Here is a 12,847-nt window from a genome sequence, read left to right as displayed (position 1 = left end):
CTTCCCCAAATATATGTTCTCGTTGCTTGAAAAATGTGACGATGCAAGAATCAAGGAAGTTATTTCCGATGGAGGGCCTGTCTCGTCTCTCCATGTATCCAGACCCTGATTTTAAGAAAGAAATGCTCTCCTACCTCATCTGTGTTGATTATTTGACGATCATGTTTATTTCTAGACCATTTCCCTAGTGTTTGGTCAGTTTTGAATTGGTCTGTGAACTCACTACACATTAATTGACAAGCTTCTTGTCATCTTCTGAGCAAAATGTGAGCAAGGAAAGAGATGGTGAGTATTCTACATCATATGAGCAACTGTGTTTTGGCTTGTCCAAAGTGGCGTGGCATAATCAAATCCCAGAAGGGGTTGCGAGAAATTAAAAGCTGAATCGTTGAGAGAGGGAATGGAGAGATAAAATTGGCTTTTTATGTAGTTATTGATAACTGAAGTAAGTTCTGGTTCTAGAAATCAATGGCGAAGGTTCTATAAGCTGCTGGCATGTCTCCTTCAAACTCCTGTCTTTGGATTTGTCAGGAGGGGGAAGTGTTTTTGCAAGCTTTGAATGATGTCTTTGGATTTGTTAGTTTTAAGGGTTACTCAATGTGACGAAGACATCTAGAAAAAGATAGAGAATTAATGGTTTGCCAGTTACAAGAGTGCTCTTTTCTTGAGCTTTCATCGGGATAGCAAGATTCCCATGGCTTGCAGGTGACGACGACGTCGAGTTGGCGGCGGAGAAAGACTCGGCATTCAGGCGAGCCGCCCGGTGGTGTGGTACGTAGTGGGTTTAGTACGCCCCGCCAAAACGGCTCCGAAAGAAAGAAAAAGGTGCGTGCCGCACTCACGAGGGACTGCCAGTGATATACTGGAGGAAGGTGGGGATGACGTCAAGTCCGCATGGCCCTTATGGGCTGGGCCACACACGTGCTACAATGGCAATTACAATGGGAAGCAAGGCTGTAAGGCGGAGCGAATCCGGAAAGATTGCCTCAGTTCGGATTGTTCTCTGCAACTCGGGAACATGAAGTTGGAATCGCTAGTAATCGCGGATCAGCATGCCGCGGTGAATATGTACCCGGGCCCTGTACACACCGCCCGTCACACCCTGGGAATTGGTTTCGCCCAAAGCATCGGACCAATGATCACCCATGACTTCTGTGTACCACTAGTGCTACAAAGGCTTTTGGTGGTCTTATTGGCGCATACCACGGTGGGGTCTTCGACTGGGGTGAAGTCGTAACAAGGTAGCCGTAGGGGAACCTGTGGCTGGATTGAATCTGAATCCTTTGGAAAATCCCTCTTCCCCCAACCAACTAAGGGCAAGCACCTACTCCTAACAAAATGAAAAGCAGCGAGCTCCGCAACAAAAGCGAAGCGAGCCGCGCTAGTAGCGTGTTTTTCAGCTTTCTTCAAATCATGACTAATTAGGGGCGTCAGCCTAAACCTAACCTAAGTTGGGAAAAGCCCGGTGCTTTCTAAAAGCCTAAATACAATCAAACGTGAGCGCTAACAAGCAAGCAAGAAAACGGATGCGCTAAGGTAGCTTGCTCTTTTCTATGAAAAGGAGCAACGGCTTTCGCGCAAGTTGCAACATCCGTTTCTTGTTGCTTTCGAGCCCAAGCCTACGCTTGCTTAGTAAGTAAGCTTGAGCTGCGCGAAAGGTTGCTTTTCTAAGATAAGAAATACAAGGCGCGTTAGCCTATCTATAGTGACGGGCCTTTTCTTGCTGGGCTTGAATGCTTACCTTATTATTTTGAAAAGGGGAAAGAAAGGGGCAACCAGGAGGCTAGCTTGCTTCCACTGGCGGCGGGCGGGCGAAGGGTCAAGAGGACACGTAGCCGGGGGCGAGTCACAAAATCCAATAGTTCCATTTTCCTTCTTGTTCATCAATCGGGAAACAAGACAAACCGGGCACTACGGTAAGACGTGAAAACACCCGATCCCATTCCGACCTCGATATGTGGAATCGTCTTGCGCCATATGTACTGAGATTGTTCGGGAGACATGGTACAAGCCCGGGGTGAGGGTCTTGTCTTTGCTAAGAGATGTTAGAAGGTGCAAGAAGTCGAGCCTTATACCATACCATACCGCTCATCTCTTGAAAAAAGATCGCTAGCCTGACGTGACGGGCTTTAGCGAACAAGCAGGTCAAACCGGTTCTTATTAGAATCTCGTTGATTGGGACGCTTATCGTGAGTGGCAAATCGGCCATAGTGAAAGACTAGGTTTAGTTCGGCTTTCAACATGCCATTTAGCTACATGGACGAAAACGGATTCCCTGAATAGGCCTTCTCTCGCACTATTATAGCTAATAGTAAAAATCTAAGAATGAGACATCGCGAAGGAGAACCAACATCGTATACGCTAAAGACAGCGATTGACATAGAATAATCCACCTTGTGATCGGTTCGCAACTATAGTGTGGAAGGTTATCAGAAAGCCCTTACAAGAATGCCACATTAGGGTAGGGCCCTCTCTAAATCTCAGATCGGATAATCCGGTCTAGGTTGACCAATTGAAAGAAGGGCTTTTTCTTACAAATCTTAAACGGTTAGTTACAACATTCCTTCAAAGGCCACCCGTCAGGGACGGAATCACCAACCCCATTGACAGGACTGCATCATGGCTCTATTCCATGCTAGTCTGACGGTTCCGGGCGTGGAATCCGCTCTGTGACCCATCAACAGATCAGTGGGCTCCGCCAGCCTCCGACAAGTGGGTAATTGGAATTCGTAGCGTGAACCCAGGTTAGGAATGCACCTCCCTCCCCTCCCATATCGGCCCCTACCTCTACCTATAGGTTAGGTAGGACTTTTTGATCTCTGCTTTGTGTCTTTCTTCACATCATTAACGTCGGTTCCGAACTTGCCCATCGAGTGCCGCTAGTCTCCATTACGCAACTGCACCAGGACCAGTTATAGGTTTGGGTCAACAATCTTAATGAACCAAAGCGGGTTCGGGCTAACGTGATTTGTCGGCTGGGTCAGGGATGGAACATGAAATAGGGGTGAAGATCGGCTCTTTTAGACCGGATTCTGATATTGAATGGCCTTTTTCTAGGGTTAGGTACTAGAGCCATAGCCATTGATTCGCGCCCTTTTGTACTGGAAAATTTCTCTTTTCAGAAAAGATCTTTGCTATGAATTAAAAGTATGGAAAGAAGATTCTTCCATTTTCTCTCTAGGAATAGGATAATCTCATATTCATCGAATCCAAGGCAAATTCTTTCTCCCGCGGTCGAAGAGAATCTCTTCGACTATTTCCGGCTAGTACTATCGGGAACGCACACTCCTAAGCGTCGACTTCGGGCTTCACCTAAGTCCTTCTAGCTTCGCTTAGCAAGTCAAGTTAGACTCGTGAGGTCAGTGCCCAAGTCGCTATAGAGTATAGGACTTATGTAGATATAAGATAATCCATCCTTTTAGGATGGGCTGACGGTTCCGTACTCCCTTCACTCTTTTAGTTTAGGGTGGGGAAGACTTCGTACCTTCCTTTACGTAGGCTAAGCTAGCGGATCAGAGAGAGAAGCCTGAGTTCCAGCTCTTGGAAAAAGTTCAGTAAAGTCAGTAGAGCTAGTCCTTTTATTTATTTAAAATAGCTATTCTGATCTATCAATTTATAAGTAGTCATTTATATAAAGCCAGGTACGAATGGAGCTTAGTTGTTTTTCATGCTTTCTTGCTAACCATTGATCATTTATGGTTGAAATCGCAAACTCTTTAGAGTTTGGGAGAGAGACCTCCTACCTTTCCAAGTCAAGATAGGGAAGTAAAGTAGAGTGGAGAATCATCCGATACCGCTGCCTTCATCCCAGCGCTGTCCTAATAGCGATATGCTTAAGAGAGGGAAGTCGTGTTCGTAAACTCACCCTTACTTTTGGAACTTTAGTCTCTTTACCTTTCCCAGCTTAGAGGCATGTAGCGAAGACTTAGTGACTCCCCAAGGCATGAGTCAAAGAAAATGCTATATGTATCTAATGCAAGACCCATCGATAAGCTAAGGCTACGACATGAAGAAAGGCCAGAAGAACTACAGAACCACGCCCACCAGAGCTAAAGAAAGATAGACCGAAGGGACTTGCGGTAAGCCGCCATTTTGTGTACGTACCGTCCCTTCGCAGTTTCGGTGAGGAGGGAGGTGGTTACTATTATGCCTAGCGAAAATAAGCCGGGCAGGATTTGAAAGAAGACCTAAAATAAAAAGCCTGCGTCTTCAAGTCACTCTTACATATACTTATCATACGAATAAGAGAAGAGCACCTACACCTACGACTAAGAAGACAACAAGTTCATCATCAACCGGAAGACAGACACGAAAGAGACAGAGATTAGTGAGCGGAGGTGATAGACCCAAGAAAAAGAGGAGAGGCGGAGGGCATACTCGAGATCAGTGACTATAGACCAGAAGCCACTAACTATGGTTATTAGTTGCCGAAGCTGAAGGCTCTGAAAGAGGCGACCAACGAAAAAGTGTACCATTAGCTTCTTCTCTTCTGTCTGTTCTTCCTGCCTTTGACTACGAACCCAACAAAAAGTCAAGTGCAAGAACCAGAGCAGGATTTCAAACCAGTTTCAGTTTTCCAGGCTCGACCTATGGGTAAGAGCGTAGTCTACAAAGCGAAAGGTACTACGTTCCTCTCCTTTCAGTCGATCGTACTTTGGTCGTTCATCTGATCTGTTTAATGAATATCTCTTTCTTTCTTCTCCGGGGAGTAAGCAAAGCATTCTGTCTTAGGAGAACCCTTACCCTTAGGCTGAGTAAGAAGTCTTGCCTTAGTAAGTGACGGTCTGGTAAGCATGGGCAAGCCTGAGATGCCTGTGTTTGCTTTCCATAGAAAATATGCCTTCGGCTTGTGCTTTGGAGAGTCTGTCTCTTGTTTAGTACCCCCGAACTCCCTTTTCTTTTCACATTCTCTTTGATAGTTAGAAAAGAAAAAGCACGAGAAGGAAGAGAAGAAAAGTCAAAGTTGTAGGCCCTTTTTAAACAAAGATTCAGCCGTGGTCTCGAAGATGGCGCCCTTTCGTGGTCTCTTTTTCTATTCTTTTTTTTTTTTCAAGCCGCAATTGAAATCCATTTTCTTTCTAGTAAGCTAGGGCTTAGTAAGCAAATCAAAGGAGTCGTCAAGCTGGGGCAAGTCAAGTTAGTTTTTAGCAGTCTCGTGAAGCAGTCTCAGCGAGGCGCTAGGTAAAAGGCAGCTAGGGCGTGAGTTTAGTTTCTTAGCACAGACAGAAAAGGTTAGGGCAGCTGGGGAATTAGTTGAAGTTCAAGCATCTCTTGTTTGTAAAAGGATAATCTCTTCCAGTCTATCCAATTGCATAAGGACATCCGGTTCTGGCATCGAATGGCTCTTTCTTTTTGGCTCTTCCAACTTTAGAGTTTCCTAATTTAAGAAGTCCCTAATCTATTCTATCAGTACTACTAGCGAGCTAACATGCTAACAGTAGTTAAAAACTGGTCTTTCTCCAGCTCCCCTTTTTACCTAGCATAATAACTAACAGGCTTAGAAGACTAGCAGTTCTACTAATAGGATAAGAGTGAGTTGGAAAAGGCTATTCTTCTCATTCCTTCCCTTGATCTGACAGTGCAGAGTAAGAAGGGCCTAAAGAACATTACCAGTAATCCGAGGCAAGCGCATAAGAGAGCTAGCTTGTATAAGAGTCATAAGAGGACTAAGAATAAGAAAGGTCCAACTCGTACTAAGGCTATCGGTACTACTCTTCCAAATTTCCTAACGTGGAAAAGGTATCTACTATGTTTACCCTTTCTAACAGAAAGACCAGCTCTCCCCTTAGTCTAAATAGCTAGATAATCTCCCAGCCTTTAGTCAGGGGCAAGCTAGTTCTTTAGCAAAATCAGTAGTCTTTCAAGCAAAGAGGGATAGGAACTAGTTTGAGGTATAGGTTCTCCCCGTGCTGGTACTAGAAAAAGTACTAGTGTAAAGTAGTAGGTTTGGTTACAGGAATAAGGTAGGTTGGTTATAGGAAACACTCTCTAGTAGTGGAGTTTCAAGCTCCTGTTTGTTTCGTTGCCTACCCTTAGGTAGTGCTTGAGCCTTAGTATCGGGTTCTCCTTCCCGGCACTGGATCAGTCACTAAGCGAATGTGCAACTATCAAACCATCTGTTTTTCTATTCGGTCTGTCTTCAGCAGGCCAACTAATCTAAACTACTAATCTACAAAACAACTATTAGAAAAGAAGTTCCTCCCCGCTTCCATAGCACATAGCTATTGATCTCCTTACCCCAACCAGGTGCTACTCCGATCTCGCCGCCAGTAATGCTCGATTCCCACCTCCCGCCTCTCCATCCTAGCTTCAGAAAGAATCTCACCCTTCTGCTGTCCCTGCCTCCAGCTCCAGGAACTCCTGCACCGTTCTGCGCCTTTTTGAATGAAGCGCCTAGTTTCACCGCTTTCTTCTTACCCACGCGAGATTGGTATTCAGTCTGCCAAAACGAAACTAAAAAAGGGGTCTTTCTAATTTCGTATATAAATGTAAATGTGGGTTGTCGGGTTTGGATCGAAATAGAATCCCCAAAAACTGGGGCATCCGTTTTCTACTTGTTCTGCTTCGATAGAGGGGCTGTAAGTAGAATAAGAATCGTTCGCTCTTATCCTTCCTTCGCTGCAGATGGCGGAGCTACCACACGTTGATTGGTGGATTGAATGAGATTGATGGGCACTAGCACAAGAGCCATAGATAAATAGACAAAGAAGTTCAGCTGCCAGAGTCGATCCTATCCCGTATTTACCAGCAAAAAAATAGGGGAGTCATCTGTCTAACGAGAAAGGAGGGGCGTCTATCCTTCTATATGACCAAAAAGGCCTTGTCACGAACTGGGCTCGAACCAGCGCTTTCCAGAAACATGGTCTGGATGTCAACCTTTCTGATCGTGACTTTGGTTACCCGGTTCCTCACGCTGCCCATGAGTACGTCCGGGGGGATTTCTCATCATCTTTTTTTCCCGTTTCACTCACTTCTTTTTCTTCCAATTCAGAGAAGACTGAAGTGAAGATTAGAATACGAATAAGATAAAAAAGGCCATCACCAAAAACCAGACGATGGTATAAAAAGTCATGTAGATGATGGGGGATCCCGGCGTATTACGTCATGGATCCAGTGAGCGTTCATGTCAGCAGAGTTCCACGCCTCGTTAGACATATATTTCCGTAAAAAGCGGAGCAAGCCCCGGATCCGCATTTGCGGATATTATAGGAAAACTCATCTTCGGGCTCCCAAGAAATGAAAATGAGTTCTGCCCCGTACTTACCACAGAACCCCATGCCACTACAATAGCGCAAACAATTTTAGAAGCTTCTCCAGAGCCTTACGAATGTCTTTCCGAAGACGCACCTTTTCTGGGTCATCGTCCTCCGGAGCACCAGACTGGGCGGGCCCTGGCCCGCGTGAAGTGGAGGCACCGTGCCAACCATGTTTCCTTTCTGAAATTTTTATTTTTCAGTAAAAAGATTATTAAAATAATACCAAATAAAATGAAAAAACAATCGGCATGGTTCTGGGTGTAAAGCAGCTCGATACGGATAGTAGTATCCATTCTAGATTGAAAAAACAAAGTAGGCATCGCTCTTGACCTTGTCCTCTCCCCTTATGCCCTATCACTAGTGATTACTCCCAATCCAAAGCACCCCTTTTCCATTCATAGAGAAATCCAATCGTCAAAATCAATAAAAAGGCCATCATGGACCAAAATCCAAACAGATCAATCTTGTTGAGAGAGACTGCCCAAGGAAAGAAAAAGGTTACTTCCAGATCAAAGATAATAAATAAAATGGAAACAAGATAAAATCGTATATCGAAACGACTTCTGGCATCACCGAAAGGGTCGAAACCACATTCGTAGGCCGACAATTTTTCTGGATAGGTCGAACTAGGGGAAGCAAATAGAAAAGGAAGACCGAGTAAGATCAAAGAAACTAGCAGACTGATCACTAAATAGATACAAATAGGTGCAAATTCTAACATCACCACAGCCCACTGGGTTCATTCGCTCTGCTCGTGGAGCGGAATACCGGAAAAAAAAGAAAAATCATGAAATAGGAATTGCCTACCCGCTTTCCTTTCGGTCAGCTGCCCCGTGACCAACCTCACAGGTCCCACTCAATCTTTTACACCGATGTATCGTACTCCCTCGACCAGGTCATCATAAGAAAGCAAAATCTTTCCGAAATGAGAGAAGGAGGGAAGGCGGGCTACAACTAACATAATAGCCAGCTGAGCTGAAAAAGGCTAGCTAGCTAGGCTAGCGCGCAATGGCTTTCTCTGATAGGGGCTCGCTTCTTCGACGCTCCGAACAACCTATACGACGGCTCGCTTTCTCTCAGCCACAAGTGGCTTAAGTAGTGGTCGGCATTCCTACGTGCTCCTCCGCCCCCCTACTTTTTAATCCAAAAGGTGCCTTTGAATGTTGTCGTGACGCTTTGGTTACGAAGGTTACGGGGGTCTGGGTTTATGGATGAATTCAGTCAGCGAAAGTCCCTCAAACTCAATCAATATCAACAACATGTCGTGACGCTTGGTTGATTTTGTCAGAAAAGTAGGTTTCGGGGGTTCATTGATTAGTACACCTCTGGTGCTGGTAAGGTCGGGATCGTGGTCGTCCATCTCCAGTTTGCCGGCCGATAAGATCTCTGAGATTGACCAGACAGCTGACTTGGTTTGGCTATTCCTTTCTATTGAAAAAGAGTCAGCTGTCTGCGCGAGTCACCTTCTTCTAGGCTCCGCTGGACGACACGGCATTCTCGTTCAAATATAGGCCGGCCGTCCTTGTGATGGTTCCCAAGGATCCAATATGATACCACTTAGGTCTACGTTGCCACGATATTGTTCTATGTAAGCGGGCGGGCTTGTTAGAAGTTCGGCCCGGTTTTTTTTGGTGTCGTAGGGGAGGGATTGACCTTTCTAACGCATATTCAGTCGTACCGGCATGGCCCCATTGATTTGTTTTCGATCGGAGCATAAAGCAGCGCAACCCGGTTCTACTTGACTAAGCCTCGTGCTCGTCCAAGGAGGGAGTTTGCTTTACCCAACTCCCTTTTTGATAATAAGGCAGAAACCCCCGACCGGACATTCATTAGTTTCGAATGAAGAATGAGGAGTGCCCTGCCCCAGATAGCACCTACTCCTAACAAAATGAAAAGCGTGACTTTACTAAACAAGCAAGAATAGAAAGGGCTTTTCTCGCTTGTTGCTTTCTTCGAATCGCATGCTTGAGCGCAAGAATACATATAAAAGCTTTCCTTGAGTTTTCAATAAAATAAGGGGCGCCCCATCTATAGTGACGGGGCCTCTTTCAATAAAGCTCGCGCTAGGCGCTCTTTTTGGCTTCCCTTAAATCGAATATTTTAGAAATTGGTAAAGACCCACCCCTTGTTTCAGTCAGAATGAGTCCCCGGGACCCCGGGACATTGGCTTCCGCCAACAGTGGACTATTAAGGATCGCATCCCGCGCATATTCTACATTATAGCCTGCAACTGATTCAGCTTCCGCTTCTGGGAGATCAAACGGAGCTCGATTAGTTTCTGCTAGACAAGAAATGAAGAACATAACCAATACAGGGAACAAGGGAATACCAGACCATATCTGCTTTTGCGCCATGACAATCTCACTCGAATTACGGGGACCCACACATATTAGTACAGTATACCGGAGTCCCCGGCCAGAACCACACGTGCAAGTTTCCCTGCATGTGGCTCGTCCGTGCTTTCCTAGGCGCTACCTGTGACTCGGGAGAAGGGGGCTGCACACTTTCGTGTTCAGAGCATTGTCTGAGTGAGTAGGCAGCGCCTACCAAGCAAAGCTTTCTTGAAGAGGCTGGGCTGCGTACTTTTCGGCGCCCACCTTTTCTTTAGGTGTTGGGGCAAGCCCCAGGAAAGTCTAGGTTGGCTCCCAGCTCCATCTCGGTCGGCATCCTGCTCTCGAGGGAATGGAGTCCTGGAGCGAACTACTCATTGCTGTCTTGCCCAAGGAAGGGCATTTGGAACATTCTTTTTAGGGAGGGAAAACGTGGTTGACAAGCCACTTCGAGGAGGCGACTGGAGTGCTTTCATCAAATGATGCATGTGGGCTGAGCCATTCCCATCCCGACGTGGTGGCCCGATTCGGCCTGGCCTGGTCGGGAAGAGACTCACATAGAGACAGACTACTGTTATCTGGGAATATCTTTCTATGTTAGCTAGCGGGGGCGGGCTTTGCTTTCCTATGGTAGTCCCGCGGCGGCCTCTGACCGTCCGTCCCGTCTCATCTTGATTTGGCTATACTTGTATGTAGCCAGCCATGTTAGCTTCACATGAGAGCCTTTTTCTAAAGTTCTAAAGGCTAAAATAAAAAGGCACTCATCAGTCGGCCCCTTTCCTATTCAGCCTTGCCACCTCTCCAGTTAAGAGAATAGGTCCCGCGGCCGCCCGCCCTTATGAATCTATACTAGCTGCCACGCACGACCCGAACGATTTCAGCGCCCCTCTCCAGATAAGAAGCAAAGCGTGTCATCACCTACAGCCCTTTCCTCTGCCGGGGACTTCCATGAAATGAAAACGGGCGGCATCGTCGTATGCTCGACATTTGTTGCCCTGGTTTATACCCCGGAGTACTCCTATGGCCGATCTGTCACCCAACCTCCTTAAACAACCTAAAGGCTTGGCCCCGTTCCGTTTGGAGTTGGAGAATGGGCCTTATGGCACGGCTTAGTCAGTTATTCTCGCAGATAAGATTCGGACCGCCACTTCTCTGAAAGCATGGTTTTTGCCTCCCTCCTTGGAGTTCGTCCATTCGTTGGGCGATCCCTTGCTCTCACGTTCGAGTGTTTGCTCGTCGTTTAGGCCGGTGAGTGAGATTTCTGCTCATTGCAGTCACCTCCGGGGTTCTTCGCACCTGGATAGTACCAGGACCCTTGTGCCCCGGCCCTTGATCAGAAAAAGCTGCCCGCCCTATGACCCACAACTCAAAACACGCCTTGCGACGAGACGCGGACATTCCCCATGCTGCGGTTCCCTCCGGTTCGTTCCCGGGTTGGGTTAGGGGAACATCCGAGCGATTGCCTTCGCGGATCCAAACGCGCTCACAAGGCGCACAATAAGAATAAGACCAATAGAGACTTCATAAGAGACCATTTGAGCTGCAGATCGTAATGCTCCTAGAAAGGCATATTTCGAATATAGAGGAGTGAAAGTTCCCAACAATCAACTATCATACCCTTCTATGAACCGTACGAGCACGTCCTCTGAAACCCCCCATCGCGCTTACGGCTCTATACCCCAACGTGACTTGCTCTGGCCCCGGCCCGCTCCGCACCTCGGTAAGCGGACCGTGGGAGCATGGGGGGCGGTATCCGCTTTTGACTGATATAAAATCTCTCTTTTGTCTCTTGCCAAAAAAATCACAATAGAAAAAGTTGTTCTTGCCGAGAAAGTCGCGTCGGAGACATCTTTATCTGAGGTTGGGTCCCCCTGCGTCGACCGGCTCCTCAGATAAAGATGTTAGGATTGGCCGGCTCATCTTCGGAATCCGAAAATAAAACAGAGACAGAACAGATTGTTTCAGTGACATATATACGAAGATCTTTTTCCCCTGTTTGAGGCCTCGTACGAATCAGTTACATGGAATCATGCAAAGAGGCTTGAAAGCCGGTGAACTTGACTTATCTTATGCGTCATTTTCAACTGATCATTCCTACCGATCCATTCTATTCCTTGGCTCATCATAAGGATAGCTACTTATAAGATAAGAGGGGAAGAAGACCTGATTCGTATCCATTATGAAATTCCAAAGATCCTTTCCTTCTAGTCGAGCTATCTATCGCTCCTTGTATGGAACTATTACCTTATCTTTAGAGCGTGATTCCAAAGCCCCTGCTACCCCTCTGTCAAGTGAGCTTCAAAAGGTGAAAGTCTTAAAAAAGTGCCCTATCGCGTAAAGCCAAGTATGTGTGGCCCGTCTTCGTGATTTCCCCCCTACACGCTTACCCTCTCGCGGATGTAACCCTTTCCCTATCGGTCGAGCTATTTCAAAAGCAGGTTCGCCAGGACCTACTAGTGATAGAAAGACGGATAATGTTTAATGAGGGTTGGAGACAGGTTTCGAGTCGCCCAATTCAGTTGTCACTTTGGTGGTAAATCTATTGCTTAAGCGGTTCTGAAAGCAGCTCGTCCGTAGTCCAGAGGTGGGTCTCGACTGACTTTCCTTTAAGAAGGTGCCTTTTTTTCGTAGCAGAAAGAGGGCTTGGGCAACTAAATCACGTTCGTACGAAAACGAGTTGGAATACTATTTCCGATAGGGAAGCCGGGAGCGAAAGCCAACAGGCGAGGGTTTTGAATTCCAGAGTCTCAGCCGTAAGGGAACGAACTACATAGGATTCTCCAGCTTTTGATCTTAGAAGGCGACCCAAGGGAGGGCTGTGACTTATACGAGTGACCACCCCTCCCCCTATGGTCGAGCTGCTTCGCCCCTCTCCTGACAAGGTCAGTCTCAAAGACCCAGACTCTTTCTAATCTGTTTACAACCCACTACTCTTCGAGGTCTGTCGTAAACCCCTATACGAGCAACTCCGTGCCTTGGACTATCGGTCACGCCTCTTGCTAAAGGCCATCTCTATCTACTGATCGGGGCTCTCTCTTTACTACCAAAATGCCCTTTCTAGTTTTTGATCTTGGCTCATCAGAAGGCTTAGCTATTCTCTCTCTTATTTATGTAAATTCATTAGAAAGACCCGTACCCTATCCCTCTAGCTGCCGGCTTGGTGTGAAGTGATCATAGCCTGGGCTTAGTGGAGTCCTTACGATATTCTGAAAGATCGAATGCGACTGGGATCACGGAAGGCTAGCGTTATGCTTTACTCTA

The 12,847-nt window shown here is 46.6% G+C and overlaps 1 long non-coding RNA gene across 1 annotated transcript; it reads left to right on the top strand.

Moving 5' to 3' along the window:
- The first annotated feature begins 688 nt into the window (after nucleotides 1-688).
- Nucleotides 689-11,735, top strand: LOC105111765 (uncharacterized). Its single transcript, XR_839652.1, has 2 exons — nucleotides 689-9,655; nucleotides 11,083-11,735. It is a non-coding gene; the product is annotated as an uncharacterized LOC105111765 (long non-coding RNA).
- Nucleotides 11,736-12,847: the final 1,112 nt, after the last annotated feature.

Source organism: Populus euphratica, unplaced genomic scaffold, assembly GCF_000495115.2.
Source record: "Populus euphratica unplaced genomic scaffold, PopEup_1.0 scaffold475.1, whole genome shotgun sequence".
In the NCBI taxonomy this organism is placed as follows: Eukaryota; Viridiplantae; Streptophyta; class Magnoliopsida; order Malpighiales; family Salicaceae; genus Populus; species Populus euphratica.
This window is presented reverse-complemented; position numbering and strand designations above follow the sequence as displayed.